This window comes from Numenius arquata, chromosome W (assembly GCF_964106895.1).
Source record: "Numenius arquata chromosome W, bNumArq3.hap1.1, whole genome shotgun sequence".
Lineage (NCBI taxonomy): Eukaryota > Metazoa > Chordata > Aves > Charadriiformes > Scolopacidae > Numenius > Numenius arquata.
Window position 1 is genome coordinate 5,185,137 of NC_133615.1, and position 19,366 is coordinate 5,204,502.

The 19,366-nt window shown below is 43.8% G+C and overlaps 1 pseudogene; it reads right to left on the reverse strand.

Moving 5' to 3' along the window:
- LOC141476744 (lipoxygenase homology domain-containing protein 1-like) overlaps positions 1-19,366 on the reverse strand; it is a 65,110-nt pseudogene that overhangs the window by 19,134 nt on the left and 26,610 nt on the right.

Genomic DNA, 19,366 nt, shown 5'->3' on the forward strand with positions numbered 1-19,366 from the left:
TCAAACCTCACAAGCTGCATAAATTACCACTGGTAAATCCAGGGGAAAAAAAAAAAAGAAAAAAGAAAGAAAAAAAGAAAAAAGAAAGAGATGTAGAGATCAGGAGGTGATTATATGCACTGGTGTGGCAGAATCCCCTTTGAGGATCAACCTTCTAACCAAGGAGTCTGCAAGATAATGTCTAACTTGCCCCATTTTGGCACAAGGCAGCCTGTATGTGGTTGCAGATTTCATTCAGCAGCCTGACAGAAGTTCTCATGAAAAGAGGCAGTGATCTCAGGAAATGACATAGAAATCCCATTTCTTGGCTCTCGATGCTCTGCAGCTTCCTTTATACTCTGTTCCACCTCTTCTATCTGGTGTGCATTTAGGTATGGTTCTTCACAGCCTGAGATAAATGGTCTCAAAACACTTTGAAAAGGAGGGTGAATTATTGCTCGTCTCTTGGGCCAAAGTAGATAGTGCTGACTGAAAACCTGTAGCCCACCAGCTTTGACTGTAGCCCTTTTTTTTCCACCCTATGTGGATGAACCTGACCTGATCAAAAACAAAAACAGGGCTCCTGACCACTGCAACATGGTCTAGCAATAACTTCTGTTAAGGTGGCTTCAGAGGGAGCAGCGAGCAATCAAATCTAGGCTTTGTGTCTAAATATTTTATGCCTAGTGCTCAGATGAGGATGAATCCCACAGCATAAGAGTCATGATGAACAACCAACCAAAAAGGAGGTGTTCTAGCATAGTCGGGCCAAATTATGCTTTTAAAACATAATTTTAAATTAAGCAGGAGATGTTTTCCATTGTTAAAAATCAAACTTCATACTAGAAAAGTCATAAAATATCCACCATGGACTTGCCTCCAACATCACTGGTTTTAACCTGAAGAGTGTATGTCGTGTCCTCCATCATCTGCTCGTCATTTATCACAGCTGGCATCTCACACACAAGACTTCCCTTTGCATTTTTCAGCTTTGACAGCCATTCACCATAGGTAAATGTTGCCACTTCTTGATTAGTCAGGTTCTTCAGGATGATCTGTGAAGAGCCAAAATACGGGGAAAAAACTTCAGCTAAACTTCAACTACCATTTGTGCAAGGGCAAAGATCAAACCTATAAAGTGCACAGTGTGGTAGGACACAAGTAGATCTTGGCTATAGCTTCAAAACCTGTACTAAGTTCTTCTGGGCTAAACGGAGCTCTCTGCTATGGACAATATTTGATGTGGTGACTTATCCTGAGAAATGATCTTCTTAATACTGGAGCTTTTCACTCATGGGGTAAAGCATAGGAAGAAATTTGATCCTCTGACACAAGTTATGGACAAAACTCATGTCAAAGAGAGTCAGACCTTTCCTGGAAGACAGTATGGAATTAAGTCTAAAGAAGAAGTAGCAGAGAATTATTGAAAACCACACTACCTCTTCTTGAAGTACACAGTACATTTCTTTTGCCTGCCTCCTCTCTGCAGACACAGAGTCATCATTGTAGGGATATGCAAACCAACCCCAAACAAGTTAAAGCAATGCACAAAATAAAATTAGGCCAGAAAAACTTAATGCTTCACACTCTTCTCTGTCTGGGAAAAGATGACAGAACAAACAGTATGCAACAGATATTAATCACACTGTCTAACGTGTCACAAGAAGGAGCTCAGATGCTGTGGTGATAAGAACAGAATAGGAACCTACTTAGAACAAGCCAGTGAGTTACTCCAACAAACACCTAATAAAACACCCACCTTTATATGTCCTGTTGAATGTGGGCTCAGTGGAGCATCAGTCTACAGGGAGAAAGGAATTACACTTGCCTACAGCAAAAACCTAGCAGTAAATTCTCACTAAATTTGGGGAGTTCGAGGGAAAGAAGGAGACAGGGCTGCAAATTACCATTTTTGTTACCATCTAACAGAAACAGAGACCATACAGAATCACAGAATATTTTTGGTTGGATGGGACCTTTGAGATCATCGAGTCCAACCAAGATCATCGAGTCCAACCAAGAGTTGGACCCAATACCCGAGTGAAGGAAGCAGCGCATCAAGAAACAGTGTCTTGCGAGGCACATCTCTGCAAAGACCATGGGAACATGAGCCCAGATGCACCAGAGAAGTGTGACATGATATTAGGAAGAAATGAATCATAGAGTCATGGAAAATGTTAAACTAAATGGGACACCTGGAGGTGTCTAGTCCCACCTCCTGCTCCAAGCAAGGCTAACTGCAAGGCCATGTCCAACTGAGTTTTGAAAATCTTCAAGGGTGGAGATTCCCCCAGCACTGTGGGCCTCCATCCTAGGGCTGCATCACTCTCGTTGGGAAGATTTTTTTCCTCATATCTGATCAGGATTTTCCTTGTTGCAACTTGTGTCCATTGCCTCATGCCCTTTCACTGTTCACCTCTGAGAAGAGACTGGATCGATAGTCTCTGTAACCTCACTTTAAGCAGTAGAAGACTGCAATTAAGATTCCCCCTTAGCCTTTTCTTCTCAAGGCTTAAAAGCTCCATTTACCTTGGCCTTTCCTAGTGTGCCATATGCTTCAGCCCCTTGACCATCTTGGTGACCTTCCACTGCACTCTCGTACATAAGCCTAAGAAACTTATAAAACTTATCTTGAGATAAAATGTGCTCAAATTCTGTCCTCAAACTGCATGTGTCCCAGTCCATGCACTTCTGTTGGCCCCAACCAAGCTTTGCTGGAGCCTTTAGCAGTTCAAAAGAAGAACATTGCTCCAGGTTATAAAAAAATTATTTTAAAGAGGGCGATAGCTACGCTGAAGCTGAAGCAGTAGCCATGCTATTTGTACATTGTACTGTTCCTTGGGTAGGACACTTATCTGAGGTTTTCTCTCTGCCTGATGCTAAACAGGGATCTGTAACACAGCACCTTCATCCCAGAGGTACAGGACATTTTGGGCTGTTGAAGCTGTCCTACTTTTTAGAAAAGCTGCTTATTCACAGACAGTGACACTATTGCTTTGTGGTCAGAAAACTGCTCTGTGAGTCAAGAGATGTTGAATCAAATCCTTGCTTTGTACCAAGCAGAAGTCAGGTCTCCACCACCCCAGCTGGTGCCCTCTCTGCTAGGGCACAGACCAGAGGGAAGTCTCCTCGCTCAAGGATGCGTGAACGTTGTCTACATCCTCATAGGAGTCCAACCTAGAAACTTTTCTTTGGCTAAAATTTGTGAATTTGAATTGTGAATAATCTCAGGTTGACTGAAAAAATGCCCTTTTTGCCCCTTTGGTGCATAAACTCTTTGCTGAAAAAGGTTAAGTCAGCTCTACCTCTGCCCTGCTCGGGAATGACAGCGACACTGTTAGCAGCAAAATGTCCTGAGCAAAGCTTGCAGGGAAATGTCAGGAAAGCAGCGGGGGGTAGAAGCAGATTAGAGCTGCCAGCTGGAGCGTGCTCGCAGACAGAGAGATCAGACCTTGCCCAAATAGCCAGCCCTTGCCCAACACCCCAGATGGTGTCTGGGAAAAACTGTCTGGCTACTACAAACGCCGGAGCAAAATGACCTCTCTTTCCATCCCCAGCCCCTCACCCAGGTTGGGTGATTTCATCCGTATAGGTCTTTGTGTAAGCAGTTAATAGACAGAGCGAGCAGCCTCTGCCTTCTCATTCCGGGGTGATGCTCCAGAGAGGAGCAGGTAGGAGCAAGAGATTGGACATGGACCTGTTGGAACAGGTCCAGTGGAGGACCATGAAAATGATCAGAGGGCTGGAGCACCTCTCCTATGAAGACAGGCTGAGAGAGCTGGGATTGTTCAGCCTGGAGAAAAGAAGGCTCCAGGGAGACCTTATAGCAGCCTTGCAATACCTAAAGGGGGCCTACAGGAGAGATGGGGAGGGACACTTTATGAGGGACTGTAGTGATAGGATGAGGGGTAATGGTTTTAAACTGAAAGAGGGGACATTTAGATTAGATATTAGGAAGAAATTCTTTCCTGTGAGGGTGGTGAAGCACTGGAACAGGTTGCCCAGAGAAGCTGTGGCTGCCCCATCCCTGGAGGTGTTCAAGGCTAGGCTGGATGGGGCTTTGAGCAACCTGGTCTAGTGGGAGGTGTCCCTGCCTACGGCAGGGGGGTTGGAACTAGATGATCTTTAAGGTCCCTTCCAACTCTAACCATTCTGTGATTCTATGATTCTGTGATTCTATGATTCTATGATTCTATGATTCTATGATGCTATGATTCTATTCTCTGATTTTTCAGAAACACAGAGCAGTGTCTTGGTAGCTCGGTGTGGAAGAACATGAGATTGAGCATTAGGTCAGAGGAAAATATCCAAACTCTGCATCTCTTCCAGCAGTGGTGAGATCAGAAACTGTTGCTCAGCTTTAGAGAGCTTTTGGTATATCTTTCTGTGCACAGCAATAATCAATAATATTCATTTTGGCTCATCACATCACTAATCAAATCTTGTTCCCTCTAGAGGATTAAGTATCAGTGTTTAAAACTTATTGCCACTTTTGGTGCAGTTTGAATCTTTGGCACCAAGTTCATTACTTCACTGAGATTCTGAATGAAATTTCAATGTATTTTATCTAGTCAGGAAAAAAAAAAAGACTACTTCCCTGCTTGTAAATTTAATCTTTTGGCTGTGTACATCATCAATGATAATTCATGCATTTTAATTGGTATTTATGTACTTCTATTTCTGGTAAACTAAAAGCAGCATAAATTATGGCCAGCAACATTTTACAAAAAGACTAATGAGAATTAAAAAGATCATTTGTTTTTATTTAAATCAAACAAGAAAACTGAGAATATCCTGTAGCTAAATGGAGCAACAACTGGTTAATTATGGGGTTGATGGCTTAATCTAGCTTCTCATTTCACTGTTAGTTAGCACTAACTGTGAACTATCTGTCTGAGAGTTTAGCACTACCCCCCCCAAGTATTTCATTATGCAGTTTTAATATGCACTTTTGACAGAAATGGAAATGGGCTGAGATCAGTTTTCATATCACACCAGGCTACATAAGTTTTCAAGGCTGGAATACAAATCAGAGAACACAAATCCTTCCTCCCCTCTTGCAGAGCACTCCTGTCCTCACTCTCTGCCTGGGAATGCAAATGCAATGTTTACCTTTGCAGGGAAGGTGGGAAAGAAAACTAATAAATAAAGTTCTCTGCATATCACTGGAGCTAAAAAATCCTCCATGCTCTGTTTCCCTAAGAAAAAATAGAAGCTATGGGTACAGTTTAGAAAACTCCTGGTCTCGGAGTTGCATGCGTGGTCTGCTTGTTGCTTCTGTAGAGCCATAAAAGGGTTATAAGCTCATCAGATGGGTCCACATGAGAATCCTTTTTGTCTCCTTCTCTGGGAAAGCCTTGCTTTGGGTGGAACAGGCCACCAGGCTATACTGGACAGAGCTGGCAACAGGAACATGGGAAGGTGCTACCTGCTTCTAGAGATGCCACCGTCCTTCGCCTTTGAGCTATTGCTAATTCAAGACTGCAAGATCTGGAACGTCTCTGGATGAATAAGCTTTATTTGATTTCATTTTATACCTCATTTTATACTCAAGGAGGTATCAGGGAACTGGAAATGGGAGATTGACCAAGATAACTGAATTGAATCAGAGAACAGATTGAGTTATTCCTTAGGCACAGAGGGAAAAATTGTGTGTCTGTGGCATATAGAATCATCCAGGTTGGAAGAGACCCTTGGGATCATCGAGTCCAACCATCTACCCTACACTACAAAGTTCTTCCCTATATCATATCCCCCAACGCCACATCTAAACGTCTCTTAAACACATCCAGGGATGGTGACTCAACCACCTCCCTGGGCAGCCTATTCCAATGCCCGACCACTCTTTCTCTGAAAAATTCTTTCCTAATGTTCAGTCTAAACCTACCCTGCTGGAGCTTGAAGCCATTCCCTCTCGTTCTGTCATTAATTATGAGAAGAGACCAGCACCAACCTCTCTACAGTGTCCTTTCAAGTAGTTGTAGAGAGTGATGAGGTCTCCCCTCAGCCTCCTCTTCCTCATACTAAACAGTCCCAGCTCCTTCAACCGCTCTTCATATGATTTGTTTTCCAGGCCCTTTACCAGCTTCGTTGCCCTCCTCTGCACTCGCTCCAGCACCTCGATATCTCTCTTGTATTGAGGTGCCCAAAACTGGACACAATACTCCAGGTGTGGCCTCACCAGTGCTGAGTACAGGGGCACAATCACCTCCCTACTTCTGCTGGTCACGCTGTTTCTAATACAAGCCAGGATGCCGTTGGCTTTCTTGGCCACCTGGGTACACTGCCGGCTCATATTCAGCCGCTTGTCAATTAGAACCCCCAGGTCTCTTTCTTCCAGGCAGCTTTCCAACCACACTTCCCCAAGCCTGTAGCGCTGCTTGGGGTTGTTGTGGCCCAAGTGCAGAACCTGGCACTTGCCCTTGTTGAAACTCATGCCATTGATTTTGGCCCAATGATCCGATCTATCTAGGTCTCTCTGTAGAGCCTCCCTATCCTCCTGGGAATCAACACTCCTGCTTAACTTGGTGTCATCTGCGAACTTGCTGATGATACACCCTATGTCCCTGTCAAGATCATCAATAAAGACATTAAACAGAAATGGTCCTAACACTGAGCCCTGAGGCACACCACTTGTGACCGGCCGCCAGCTGGATTTAAATCCATTGAGCACCACTCTTTGGGACCTTCCAGTCAGCCATTGCTTGACCCAGCGGATCGTATGCTCATCCAGGCCGTGTGAAGCCAGTTTTTCCACAAGAATTGTATGGGGGACAGTATCGAATGCTTTTCGAAAGTCCAGGTATACAATATCAACAGCCTTTCCCTCGTCCAATAATCTGGTTATCTTGTCATAGAAGGAGATCAGGTTCGTCTGGCAGGACCTGCCTTCTATAAACCCATGCTGACTAGGCCTGATCCCCTGGTTGCCCATTATGTGGGTTTTGATGGCACTCAAGATGACCTGCTCCATGACCTTCCCTGGTATCGAGGTTAGACTGACAGGTCTATAGTTTCCTGGATCCTCCTTTTTGCCTTTCTTGTAGATGGGTGTTACATTTGCCACCCTCCAGTCCATTGGGACCTCCCCAGTTAGCCATGAAAGATTTCAGAAGATATATGCTGGAGGTCTAATGCTTTGGAAAGCTGCACAAGAGTTGCTGAGCAAAAACTTAGAAGTGACAATGACAAGTACAAAAAGGTACTGCACCAGCGAAACACTTTTCAGACCATGCTAAAGGAGGTGAAGAGCAGTTCATTACTTCACTGGAAAATGGTAGCCACCTAGGACTAGTGTTTTTATGTTATTTATGGGAAAATGAAGGACAGCTTCAGACTAGTCAAAAAGGATAAAGGACCTAATAAAAAAAATCCTGCGCTTAACCATGGGTTAAGCTACTGGGTCTTAACCTATTCTCATAAAAAAGTCAAGATACAGAAATCCAGCAGGATATCTACTCCAGAAAAAGCATGCTAAATAAACACGGCAGAGATGTGTTCCTCCCTTAGACACACCATCTAATGGTGTGGAATCAGCACATCACTCCATCTGTATCTTAGAAAAATAATTATAGGGACCCATAACAAGCAAACTACATTTTACTGCCCAAATATAAGTGATGTTTACCTGGAGCTGGTGGTTCAGTAGGAAAGATAAAGGCAAGCACTGTATTTTTTTGAGATAGTACACCAGGGAAAATTACAATCAACAGAAATGGTGGGAGTCGTTTTGCATACTGTATTCAAAATGGAAGAAGAAAACAACACTTTACTTGTATGAAGAAGAAAATAAAGGAATCTGCCTGTGTGCTAGAGGGAGAAGGGAAGGGGAGAGATGTGATGCTTCACCTGAAAGGATGGATTATTTGGAAATGTCCCACCCAGCCCAGGCCCACAGTGGCTGTCCCTGCCTGGCAGAGGGGGGTCCACTCTCCCACTGGGTCAGAGCATGGCAGGGGTCTGAAGGAACTGAAGCTACATCCTGGGGACCAGAAAATACTGCAGGAGCCCTGGGTGGCAAGCCAAGGCTCTTTTTCAGGGAGGGAGAGCGAGATCTAACAGTAGAGACTGCAGTAAAGATTTACAGCACAGCTTTTGCCCTTGCTTGCTTCTTTTTTGACTCAATTCCTGCAGGAAAAAAGCATGAAAAAAACAAATGGAAAGAGGCAGGAAATGAATAAAAGTGAGTCACAGAATCATAGAATAGTTTGAGTTGGAAGGGACCTTTAAAGCCATCTGCAATGAGCAGGGACACCTTCAGCCAGATCAGGTTGCTCAGAGCGCTGTCTAACCTCACCTGGAATGTTCCCAGGGATGGGGCATCTACCATCTCTCTGGGCAACCTGGGCCAGTGTTTCACCACCCTCAGCGTAAAAAATTTCTTCCTTATATCTAGTCTAAATCTACCCTCTTTTAGTTTAAAGTCATTCCCTCTTGTCCTATGGCAACAGGCCCTTCTAGCTCCCTTTCTCCTCTTTCTCAAGGGCTGAGAGGCTTCAACACAAGCAGGTTGCAGAGAGACATGCAATGTGAAGTGCATTACCCTTTTCAGGAACCAGTGCAGGTGAGTCCCCTTCCTGTCCGTCCAGATCCTCATCTTCCTGAGGGGTGCGATATCGGCGATCTCCATAATGAAACTGTCCTCTTGGCCTCACTCAAACCTGGAGGGACTGAAAGACCGAGGAGGTTTCCCACTGCTTTACAGTATCATTGTGTCTCGATCCCCTGTCCGTGCTGCAACTCGCACCTTGCCAACAGCCTCAAATTAAAAGTTTACAAGTGCATGTTATTGGACTTGAGCTTTTCTGTCCTGCAATCACTAGCTACTGTGTTTTTGGCAAGACACTACAGTGCAGGTTTGACGGGGATTCCTCCTCCTCTGGAAAATCAAGCCCATACGAGGCACCTGGAGTTGTTCCAGGCAGCCTGTAGCATCCATTATCACTCTGTTTGTAACCAGAACAATAGAGACTCACAGTCAGGTTTCTGCACATTGCCTTCCTCCTGGCATCTGCCCACCTGCCTGCCCTTAGCCCATCCTAACTAAAAGGCAAAGCAATTTTTCTTAATTTTCTTGTGCTAAGACGCAGCACATAACTGCATTTGCCACGGTGACAGACAGTTGCTGCAGCTCAGCTAAATACGGCAACCTGACTGCAAGTCGGAGCGCAACGCCTAAGTTTAGTAAGAGCAGGCAAATTGTCTTAGAAAGGAGACAAAACCGACCATCCCACACTCCCTTCCTGAATTTGGGCAACTTGGATTTGCAAATTAGCTCCATTATTTGTAAGAACCAGGATAGGTTTGTGTAACATTGCATGAAAGATCTTACTCTGTGCTTGTCTGCTGTATATTGGCACAAGGATGTGTCAGAACTGCTCATCCATAGCAATCAGCAGAAAGCAAGAAAAGGGGAAAAACTAACATATGCTTATCATAGAATCATAGAATAGTTTATGTTGGAAGGAACCTGAAAGATCATCTAGTTCCAACCCCCTGCCATGGGCAGGGACACCTCCCACTAGACCAGGTTGCTCAAAGTCCCATCCAACCTGGCCTTGAAGAAGACATTACACTGGCTAGGACCACAGCTACCTTGCCTGCCTCTTAGCATCAACGGTGCTAGGAAGAAAGCCTTGCTCCAGTGCAAGTGCTGCCTCGGGCTCAATATTACTTTGTTTAGAGCAAGCATATCTTCTAGGTTCATCCCCAAAATACTCTGGCAGACCTACTGTGGGCTTGGAGATGGAAATCCAATCTTTGCTAAGTAGAAGGGCAGCCAAATCCAGGGGGTCTACCAAGCACCACTGTGACCACTCTGCCGCTGAGGTTCCTCCTTCATGGAAACTTCTCTTTGCGAGTTATCTGAGTCTGCTGAGAGGTTTGGAGAGCTCTGCAAACTGTGGGCACTGCCATAACGTAGACAATCCATAATGATGATATCTAGTTCCTGGCAATGTACTTAGCCTCCTACAGCTGTGCAGTGCCAGGATCTGGAGAAAAAAAAACATTTCTTTACCAACCTCTGCTCAGATTACACCCTGCAGCATGAATGTGATTATCCTCACACCATTATCTGAGCCTGCATAGCTGCAGATGTTAGCAATAGGGATTGGCTCCAGCCTCTCAGTTTTCATCCAGGCATTGCTTTCCCTGCACTCCCAGAGGCATTTGGATGGGGCGTTTTGGCCCCAGTCCATTTCTAGTTATTAAGGGTTATGTTTGCTCTTTGAAAAACTCCTCTCTCGTGTTATTTGTCTTTCTGTGGTACCAGATACCAAGACAGCCTGTCTCATTGTGAGAAAGAGAATGTGCTTTTGTGCCTGGACTGGATTGATTTCCACTTCTATTTAAGAAAAAGGTGTGATCCTTCCAGCTTGAATTATCCCATGATCCTATGATCAGTTTTCATTACAATCACCATTACTTACAAAGCTTTGTAGAAATCTCTCATTCTGCTCCTTTCCAGGCTGAGTAACTCTAAGCTAAACAGTCAGTCAGCAAAATAAGCCATTATTTATCTTCAGTAAATGCCCTGTTTACAGTTTGTAAGGCTGACACTCACCTGCTATTTCTGAGAAGCCATCGTACTAGAGAGGAACAATTGCTAAAGCAACAAACTGGGTGACCCAAGAGCTCTTTTCTATCCCTAATGTATATGAACACGAACATAAGCCTGAAAAAAAATTGAGAAGGAAAGAAGTACCCAGACAAGCTGACTGCTGCTGTTCCTTTTCCAGGACACTGAAGAATTTATCTAAGGGGTTTCATTAAGCTTTCCTACCCATGCCTGCACTTTTAGAAATATTTCTATTGCCCAGAGGTCTTGGCAATAACAGTAATGTAGCTAAAATCGCCTTAAATCTGCGGCAGATTAGACAGACTGTTCTTTGTAATGCACTAAGCTGCTGTGAGTGAATTGGCACTGGATGGCCCCAATAAAGCTGAAGTGCCTTTTACCATTCGGTTGCGGTGGCTCTCACCTATCCCTCACTGCTGGCCCAAAGGCTGGTGAGATTTCCATGCCAAACAAGAGCCCAGGGCAGTCTGTGTTGTTAAGAGCTGGGTGAAGACTGGTGGGAGTGGTGTGGAAGGAGGCCATGTGTGCATTTGGGGACATGCATGTCCTGTGCAGAGGGTGCTAATGAGATGACAGGAGCTCTGTACAGTTGGAGGTCTGATAGAGAGTGTTTCCAGCTAGCAGAGATGTGCCAGAGATACCCCCAAAGAATAGCACAGCATCCTGGGGATATTAACATATTAATAGCTGTTTTTTACATGTCCTTCTTTATACAGCCCCAGTGAGTTTTCATCATCTTTTGCAGCTCTTCTGCTGGCAGAAGACAGCCCAAGCAACTATTAACATACAAACTGTGTGGCCTTCCTTTATTGCCTTTTCACATCCTTGTGGCAGAGGTTATCCATCCCCCCATATAGATAAATGTGATGTTTTTTTATAGGCCACATAGTTTAGGGATATCACATGCCTGGCCAGCTGGAGCAAAAGTGCAATCCCTCTCTTGAGGGGTGAGAGCTGTCTTGGTCCCCTTTAGAGATTTTCAATTGATGTACCCTCATGTGAATTTTGCTTTAATTTTAAATACAAACAGTTGTGGTCCATTTTCCCACCTACTAGACTTGACTGTTGGGCTTAAAATAGTGGAAGACAGATCAGTTCAGGATTGCCTGGGATCTTGGAAGGAGGATGTCACCGACAGTCAGACACGGTTGTAACCCAGGTGCATTGTCCCACACACTGGATGTCTCTCTGTGATGGGGAGCAGGGCCAAGAGCTACGTCTTTTTGCGTGACTCAGTGGTGCTTCTCATGGAGAGTTTAGTCAGCAGCACCTCTGCTAACATTTTTTTTTCAGAGCAAACAAGGCTTGTGCTTGTTACTAACTAAACACATGAAGGTTTCAAGCTTAGCTGAACACGCTTGCCCAGACACCCCCTCTGCTATGACAGCTGCGAATAAAACATCCCCTGAGCAAACATCTCTATGCAAGGAGCCTTATCTTCAGTTATCCAGCCCACATGTGATATACAAAGCTGCGGTGGAGGAACTGCATGGCCAGGAGGTTGGGGGAAGAGTCCAGCATCACCTCAGCAAGCTGAGCTCGAATCGTGTGGCCAAGTGCTCCGGCCCTCCTGACACTCTGTAGATGCTTTGCTGAATAAGATCAGAGGTAGTCAATTAATTAAATTTAAGGCTGATGAAGCCCATCTCTAAAAGCTGGTTAGTGCTGTGTTCATTCTTGCCAAAGCTTTCAGTACCAAGGGAGGTGCTAGAAAGTAACAGGAAAGTTTGAGGAAATGGATCAGTGGTGTGTGGGTTTTTTTGGCTTACAGAAGTGCTGACGTCGGACTAGGATTACAGTTTGTCAGCTGTCTCTGCTGAAGAAAACATGAGATTTCACCTTTTTAGTAAAATCAGAGCATGCAGTGCAGCCCTCCCCACAGCTCACAGCCCATTTCCATCTCTCTGCACGGTAAGGCCACATCTGGGCAGACAGATGTCACCACATGTCCCTTTCATGCCAGCTCCAGATAAGTCAGCTCCAGATACAAAACTGTGTGGTTACATTAATGTGGCACAGAGCTCAAGCTAAGAAGCCCACTTCTCAGCAGGGTCCTCAGATACCCACTCAGGCCCCAGCATCCCTCACGTGGCTTCTGGACCAAGCTGGCTGACATCTGGCCAGCAAAGCAAATGGGAGGAGAGTCAGCACCTTCCCATCACAGGCACTTCCCAAGGCAGGTGTGTGCATGTTGGTTTGTCTGTCTTTCATTATGCATTCCCATTAAATAATGTTTAAATTAAATTACTTGCTTTTCCACAAATTGCACCTGTGGCTTCATGCAATGTCATGCAATGCTCCTCTTAGAGCCAATGCAGGACATCACAATTGATATTTTTGTTCACAATGCTTATCTCTAAAGTCACTGAGGAATGGGTTAAACAAAACTTCTACAAATGACAAAGGATGGTTTCCCTGGCTACACAGTGCTCTCCTGTCCTCTGCTCTGCTAAATACATTACAATAACACTTACAAGGGCCCCAGTTCTGAATCTATAAATGCAATGGGAGTTTATCTTTGTGTTTCAGTGGGGGTATGATCAAAACCCCAAGTGCTTCTTGACTTGATGCTAGAATCTGTCATCACTCCACTTCTAACCCAAAAAAATGAAAAAGTTAGTGTACCTGCCTCCATTTTTCTCTAGCTGCAATGTTCCCATTGGATCCAAAGACAGTCATGAAAACACTGGTGTTGGTACTGCCACCTTCGATGGTTCCAGTCACAACCGTGACTTTGTAGAGGATCTGGTGAGGATTTGAAACAATCAGAGGGTCTCATAAGCTGTCCTTAACCCACACAAAAGCCTGGGCAAAACGCTAGACAGGCTTTGCAGGAGATCTACTTCTTTACCAGAAATGGTTACAACACAGCTTCTTGGTTTCTCGCCACACCGTGGTTCTCAGAGGCAAAGTTAGAGATTGAAATTTGCTACAGGACCTTCCTCTTTGCATCATCTATGACCTTTTCTGAAGATTTTTCTCAGCCTAGATAGACTCAGTGAGACACATTCATTTTGACAACCATATGCTTGGGGAGGGATGAAGACCTGTTAAACTGCTTCTCCACAGAGTCAAAACCTTCACGTCGATGTGTGGGTCTCCAACTCTCTGCTACTGCCATCTCCTCCCAGCCACCTCCCAGCACTCCAGACCTTCGTACTGCACCAAACTTTTGCCTTTTTAAAAAAAAAACAGCTCCCAAAGGCACAATTTTTTCTTTCCCTTGACTGCAAAATATTTCCCCCAAGTGTTCAATGTCCATCTGGGCAACATTTACTCCAACATTGCTAACAGTTTTAAAGTCTATACACCCGAACACTTTCTACAGCAGAAGAATGCAGCTATCCTGTTTCCCACTGGGACGCGCACTGCTGCATCCAGTGCAGAGTGTTCCTAGATCTCGTACATTAAAGGTATGCCAATTTGTGAAAAGATGTTTTGCATCATTTTCACCTTATTAGCCTAACTTTGTGCTTTCCTCCTGATGTGAATAATAAGATTCAGAATAAAACATTTCAAAAGCATGCAAGTCCCAGTGGCTGTTAGTGGCATTAAGACTTTTAGGCCACCAAGATGCTTTCAAGATCGTACCTATGGTAATAAGACCTCTGAATTTAAGAGGTGGAAGAACATCGAGAAACAGCCCCAACAAAACATATTTCAAATAGCACACTGCTAGGCAAGTTTTATTGGCCTGAATTGTGATTGCCACATAAATAAACAGTGTAAAGGAATAAAGTCATAGAAAAAATTATTTTTCATGTTTGTTCAATCCTGAGTAACCTGTCCCACACATATTCATCCATATACATTTTAAATCATAGCAAAGCATCATCTTTGCTATAGGTAGGAGAAGAAAAACTCTTTTACCAGTGCATTAAAGGTTTTTAATGACTGTGGTGGACATTAACTAATTTTTTATGTATGAGGAGGCAAATATTCAATTTAAAGCATAAAGAGGGAATATAAAGCCAAGAAGAAAATTAAATTGAAATGGCTGTGCAAGAGTCAAACAAAAGTAAAATGAAAAAGCATTAACTTTCCCAAAGACATTAAATGTGTTAGTCTTCTTTGAACTCTAAAAAAAAAAAAATTAAACTCAGTTTCTAACTGCAACTATTTACGAGGGAACAGTCCCAAATTCCCTCAACTAGGAGACTGATCAGAAAGTCAAATGCGCACTTCTGATTTCATGTCTCAAGCATCTCCCCTGATTTCCTTCAAACCATTCAGCAAGTTTCTGGCCCAACATCATAGAAAAAAATTTAGTTAGATGTGTCTATTTTTGGCATGCTTATGAAAATAAATAGTCTGGATTGGGCTTTTAAAGGAAGACTGAACATAAGTCTTCATTAACATCCACTTCAATCTATAGGCAAGCCATCAGCTCACCGATAGGAGTTTGGAAACCTTATCCAGGAGGTTAAACAACTAATGGGATGTTTTTAAGAGATTAGGTTTTAACCTTGGTATTCAGTCTGAGGGAGATTTTTTCCCCTCTTAGGTCAATTTTACCACTGAAACCTGCGCTGAGTTGTTGAAGCCTTCACAGATGCTAAAGATGTTATAACATTTTTGTGTCTGGGGAAAAAGAAAGATTTCAACAGAATATCTTTAGCTTGGGAATCAAGAGCAGCATAAAGAAAAATTAATGTACTATGAAAGTGTAACCTCACTGTAAATAGAAACACATCTATAGAGATTTTAAATTGCCATACAGGTATTAAACACAATATTATAGTCCCATTCATCCAGACTGTTATTTCTGTTATAAAACTTACATCCAAAATCAGCATAGCTCAGCTTTCCAATTTGTACTTGGTTGAAATATGGCACAGCACACATTACATCAAATTTCATATACATGGTTGAAAAGACTATATAGTTTTTTTCATTGCTTATTCAACTTTAATCAGCTATTCATTTCAAAGATCAAGCTTACAAATGTCTCCATGTTTCAACAACTTCCAATTATTATTAGTTTCTAACTGAATTCAGTTTCCCATATTAGAAAAGCTGACATGTAGCCTCACTATGCAGAGATTAAAATATCTACACTACTCTAATTTAAGAGGTTAGAAGTATCTCCTCAAACAAAACATGATGGAGTTAGATTTCACCAAGGTGTTCACCCTGCGGCTGCTCCCACTCTACGGGGTGATGCAGTGGGTGCTCCCGGGGTGGTGACAAAATGAGGACATGCTGCTGAACTGTGTCCTACCTGCTCTGCCCTATCCTGTTCTTCTGTCTGTGCCACGGCTGCATCCAGCCAGGGCTCTAAGTGGTAATTACGCTATACCAATTCCTAAAGATTTTGCTAAAGAAATAACAAAAACCCTCTGTCAATATAAGGCTCAAACTACATACAGAAGTCAAAGTAGGAGAACTGCTGACACACAATCTATATCAGCATAGGTCCGTGCGGTAGCTAAAGATACAAGAGGAGCCCAGAGCCTACCTTGAGGCCAACATTAACACAGTTGGCATCCAGGATGTTGAGGATTCATGAGGTGAGTCCATTACCTTTGTCTCTGGCCAGTCAGCACTTACAGACAAAGTTATACATGACGCCTTTGGTGGGCACGACGATGGTGAGCTCTTCCAACAGCCAGCAGCTCTCAGGGATAGTGCCATCGTGCTCCACCTGTGAAAGTCAGCGAGAAAACAGCTGCTGGTGAAAGAGGATTTCTTTGGAGGAGAGACCCCAATTGGGGGTTTTAACCAGTGATGTTGACTACACACACTGTCACACAAACCACTTGTGCAGTGGAATGGAGCGAGCTGTGAAATAGTTTGTGCCATTGCTGCCCAACAGGCAAGACATCAATGTACGTGGCAGCTGATGTGGGCAGGGAATCTCAGGTCATCGGCTGCTGAGCGTGAGGGAAGACAGGACAGTGCCAGTCCCAAAAGTAAGCAAGGTAGACTGGACTGACCTACATGAAAACATTTCCAGTCTCTCACTAGTCTATTTCTGCTCCATTGACATCTATCTTCTTGTTTGCCGATCTCTACAGACCCATCTCTCCATCTTTCCAACCCCTTCCACTGCTGTTGCAACATTTAGAAGTGACTATCCAAAGCTTCATAGCCAAGATGAAAGATGCAGCTGGACAAGCACCCACATGTGTTATTCAAGCACTCAAGCACTCCTTCCCTCACAAATCCACGCCTAAGTCAACTATATGTATCAGGCTGTTTCTCTGTTTCCCATCTCCTGAAACTGCAAAAGCTCCAGGTTTATATAGGAGCCAACAGATGGAGCTTACATCTGTAGCTGGTTGATTTTCAAGGACTATCTCCTCCAAGCTCAAGAATGGTCCATCCTGGAGAGCAGGAAGTCATGCAAGAGTGGCAGGAAGCCTGCATGGATGAACAAGGGGCTCCTGACAAAACTTTAATGGAAAAAGGAAGAATACTAGAGGTGGCAGCAGGGAGAGGGGACCTGGAGAAATACAGACACACTGACCAAATGTGCAGGGATGAAGTTAGGAAAGCCAAAGCCCACCTGGACCTGAACCTGGCAAGGGCCATGAAGAGCAACAAGCAATGTTCCTACAGGTATATCAGCAGCAAAAGGATGCCAATGGTGCAAATTTCTGCAAGAAAGTACATGTGTCCCTCTTAAAGAACGTGGGTAATTCATCCCGGGGCAGACTTACAAGCATAATTATGTATCTCAGCTGCTGTACGAAACTCAGCCAGTCATGCCAATGAGCTATCTGTACATAAAAGGTTGAATAAAAGAGCTACCTACAGTTCATTATTTTCAGAGCAAGTGTTGTTTGTGTCGTCACTAGGAAAATTAGAACCTTAGCTCTCACTGCTTTTGTTTTTAAATTATTAGGATATTTAGGGTTGCTTAGAAAATAATTTTTAATAACAGGTTCATCTAGGGTGATATATCTGTGTCATCTTTTTTCCCTCCCAAAAGCAAGTGATCTTTTTTATCTGTTTCAGCCATCACTGCTATTAGGAGTATTATTACTATACTAATGTCTGTGCAGCTGCAGAAAATTAGAGTTAACCACTAGGGAAATTCAAGTCTACAATTCATTCTCAGATTACTGGGGTGTGAGGTGACTGGGAATATAACACCTGCCTTCCCATTCCCCCTCTGCCAGTTTGGCTGCCCTTCTCCAAACCCAAAGCTCCTCAGAGAGTCTGCACACAGCCTCTTGAGACCTGTTGCAGGATGGTGCAGATGAGGCGGCGGGGAAAGTTGAGGGCAACAGCTCTGCAGTGAAGCAGGGACAGAGCAGCCGGAGGAGAAATCCCAATGAGCCCATTGAAGTCTGCTGCTCTTTTGGTTTTGTTACAGCCACCTCTTAAAGCGTCATTCCAAGACATTTCTAGGTACCAGATTTTCACAGTAACCTTTAACTCCTTTGGTATCAGTGACTAGCCAGGAGAAAGCATCCTGCACATCCAGTTGCCTTGGAGAACCTGCACACAAGCAGATTTCCAAGGGATCCAAGAACAATGTTGTAAAGTCTGGGATAAACTCACCAGCTCTGAGTTTTCCTTATGGCTAGTCTTTTAGAGCAGAGCACTGGGATTTGTCTTACAGTTCCAAGCAAATCTTTAGATAGACCAGGCCAATACAGGGAATGATCCAAAGCCGTGGCCACACCAGCAGTGTAGCCTGGACGCTCATCGCTCATACTACTATCACAACAAGTTGTTTGGGCTGAGATGTTTGAACTAAGTTAGAATGACAAAATTTCAAAGGCAGATAGATTCTTGGGCTGTTTGAAAATCTTTGTAACTCATTCCCACTGTCCTGAGGGACTGTTGAGTACTTCACATCACCAAGGCTAAGATACGTAATTTGCACTGGGCAGCTCACAATCACATTGAAACTGAATGCAACAACAGAGGAAAATGGGAGAGAATTTGAGTAGTAGGCAGAAGGAAAAAATGCCAAAAAATGGGGTTTCTTGCTTATTCTGGAAGGTGCAGAGAATATTAGAGAGACCCAAGGGTCTTCCACTCAGTGAGGGACTGGACTTTCAACACTTTACACTCCATCACACTTTACTCTGTGCTTGCAATGGAGAAAGGCTCTGTACCAGAAGTGGTTTAGAAATGCAGACCAATGCAGGACTCTTCTGATCATACCTGTGTCTCTCTGCAGCAACAGCAGTCTGGGAACAGAGATACATTCATTCATTAGGAGAAGAAATATTAAAACTTGCTTTAAGAACACAGTATAAAGTGCCTATACCAAATAACTTGTATTATTTATTTTCATGTCAGCATGTCTATTAAAGAACACCAGTAGTAAATATTATATCTGTAGGCTTACAAGACAGGTACAAATGGACCCCTTTCAAATTACTTCATGTTCCACTGTTTCTGCTTTCACTATACTATATTTGCAGCAAACTAAAAGTGGCATCACGCTGCAAATCTTATGATCCTACTAAATCCTGCAGTCTGCTGCCTGGGTTATACAGAGGGCTTCTGGAAATTTAATCCCCATGCTATGCTATTTTCACATGGTAACTCATATTCAGAACTTCTTGTCTTCTTCCAGAAGCAGCCAAATGACAAAGCTGAGCATGAACTGTTCCTTACTTCTCCCGAGCAGATAACTAGAAATTTTCTGCAATGTCCCTGAACACTGCAATTTTCTACAAGGAAAATATGGACTGATTCCATGGCAACCACGTCAGACTGGCACATTGATGTCATTGCTGGGATGCGGATCAACAAGAAGAGACCTTCCAAGCAGAGGGCACTGCATGAAGGAAGGCAGAAGTCCAGGAGCATATGGCTCCTCCAGCCACGAGCTGGAGGGGGTTA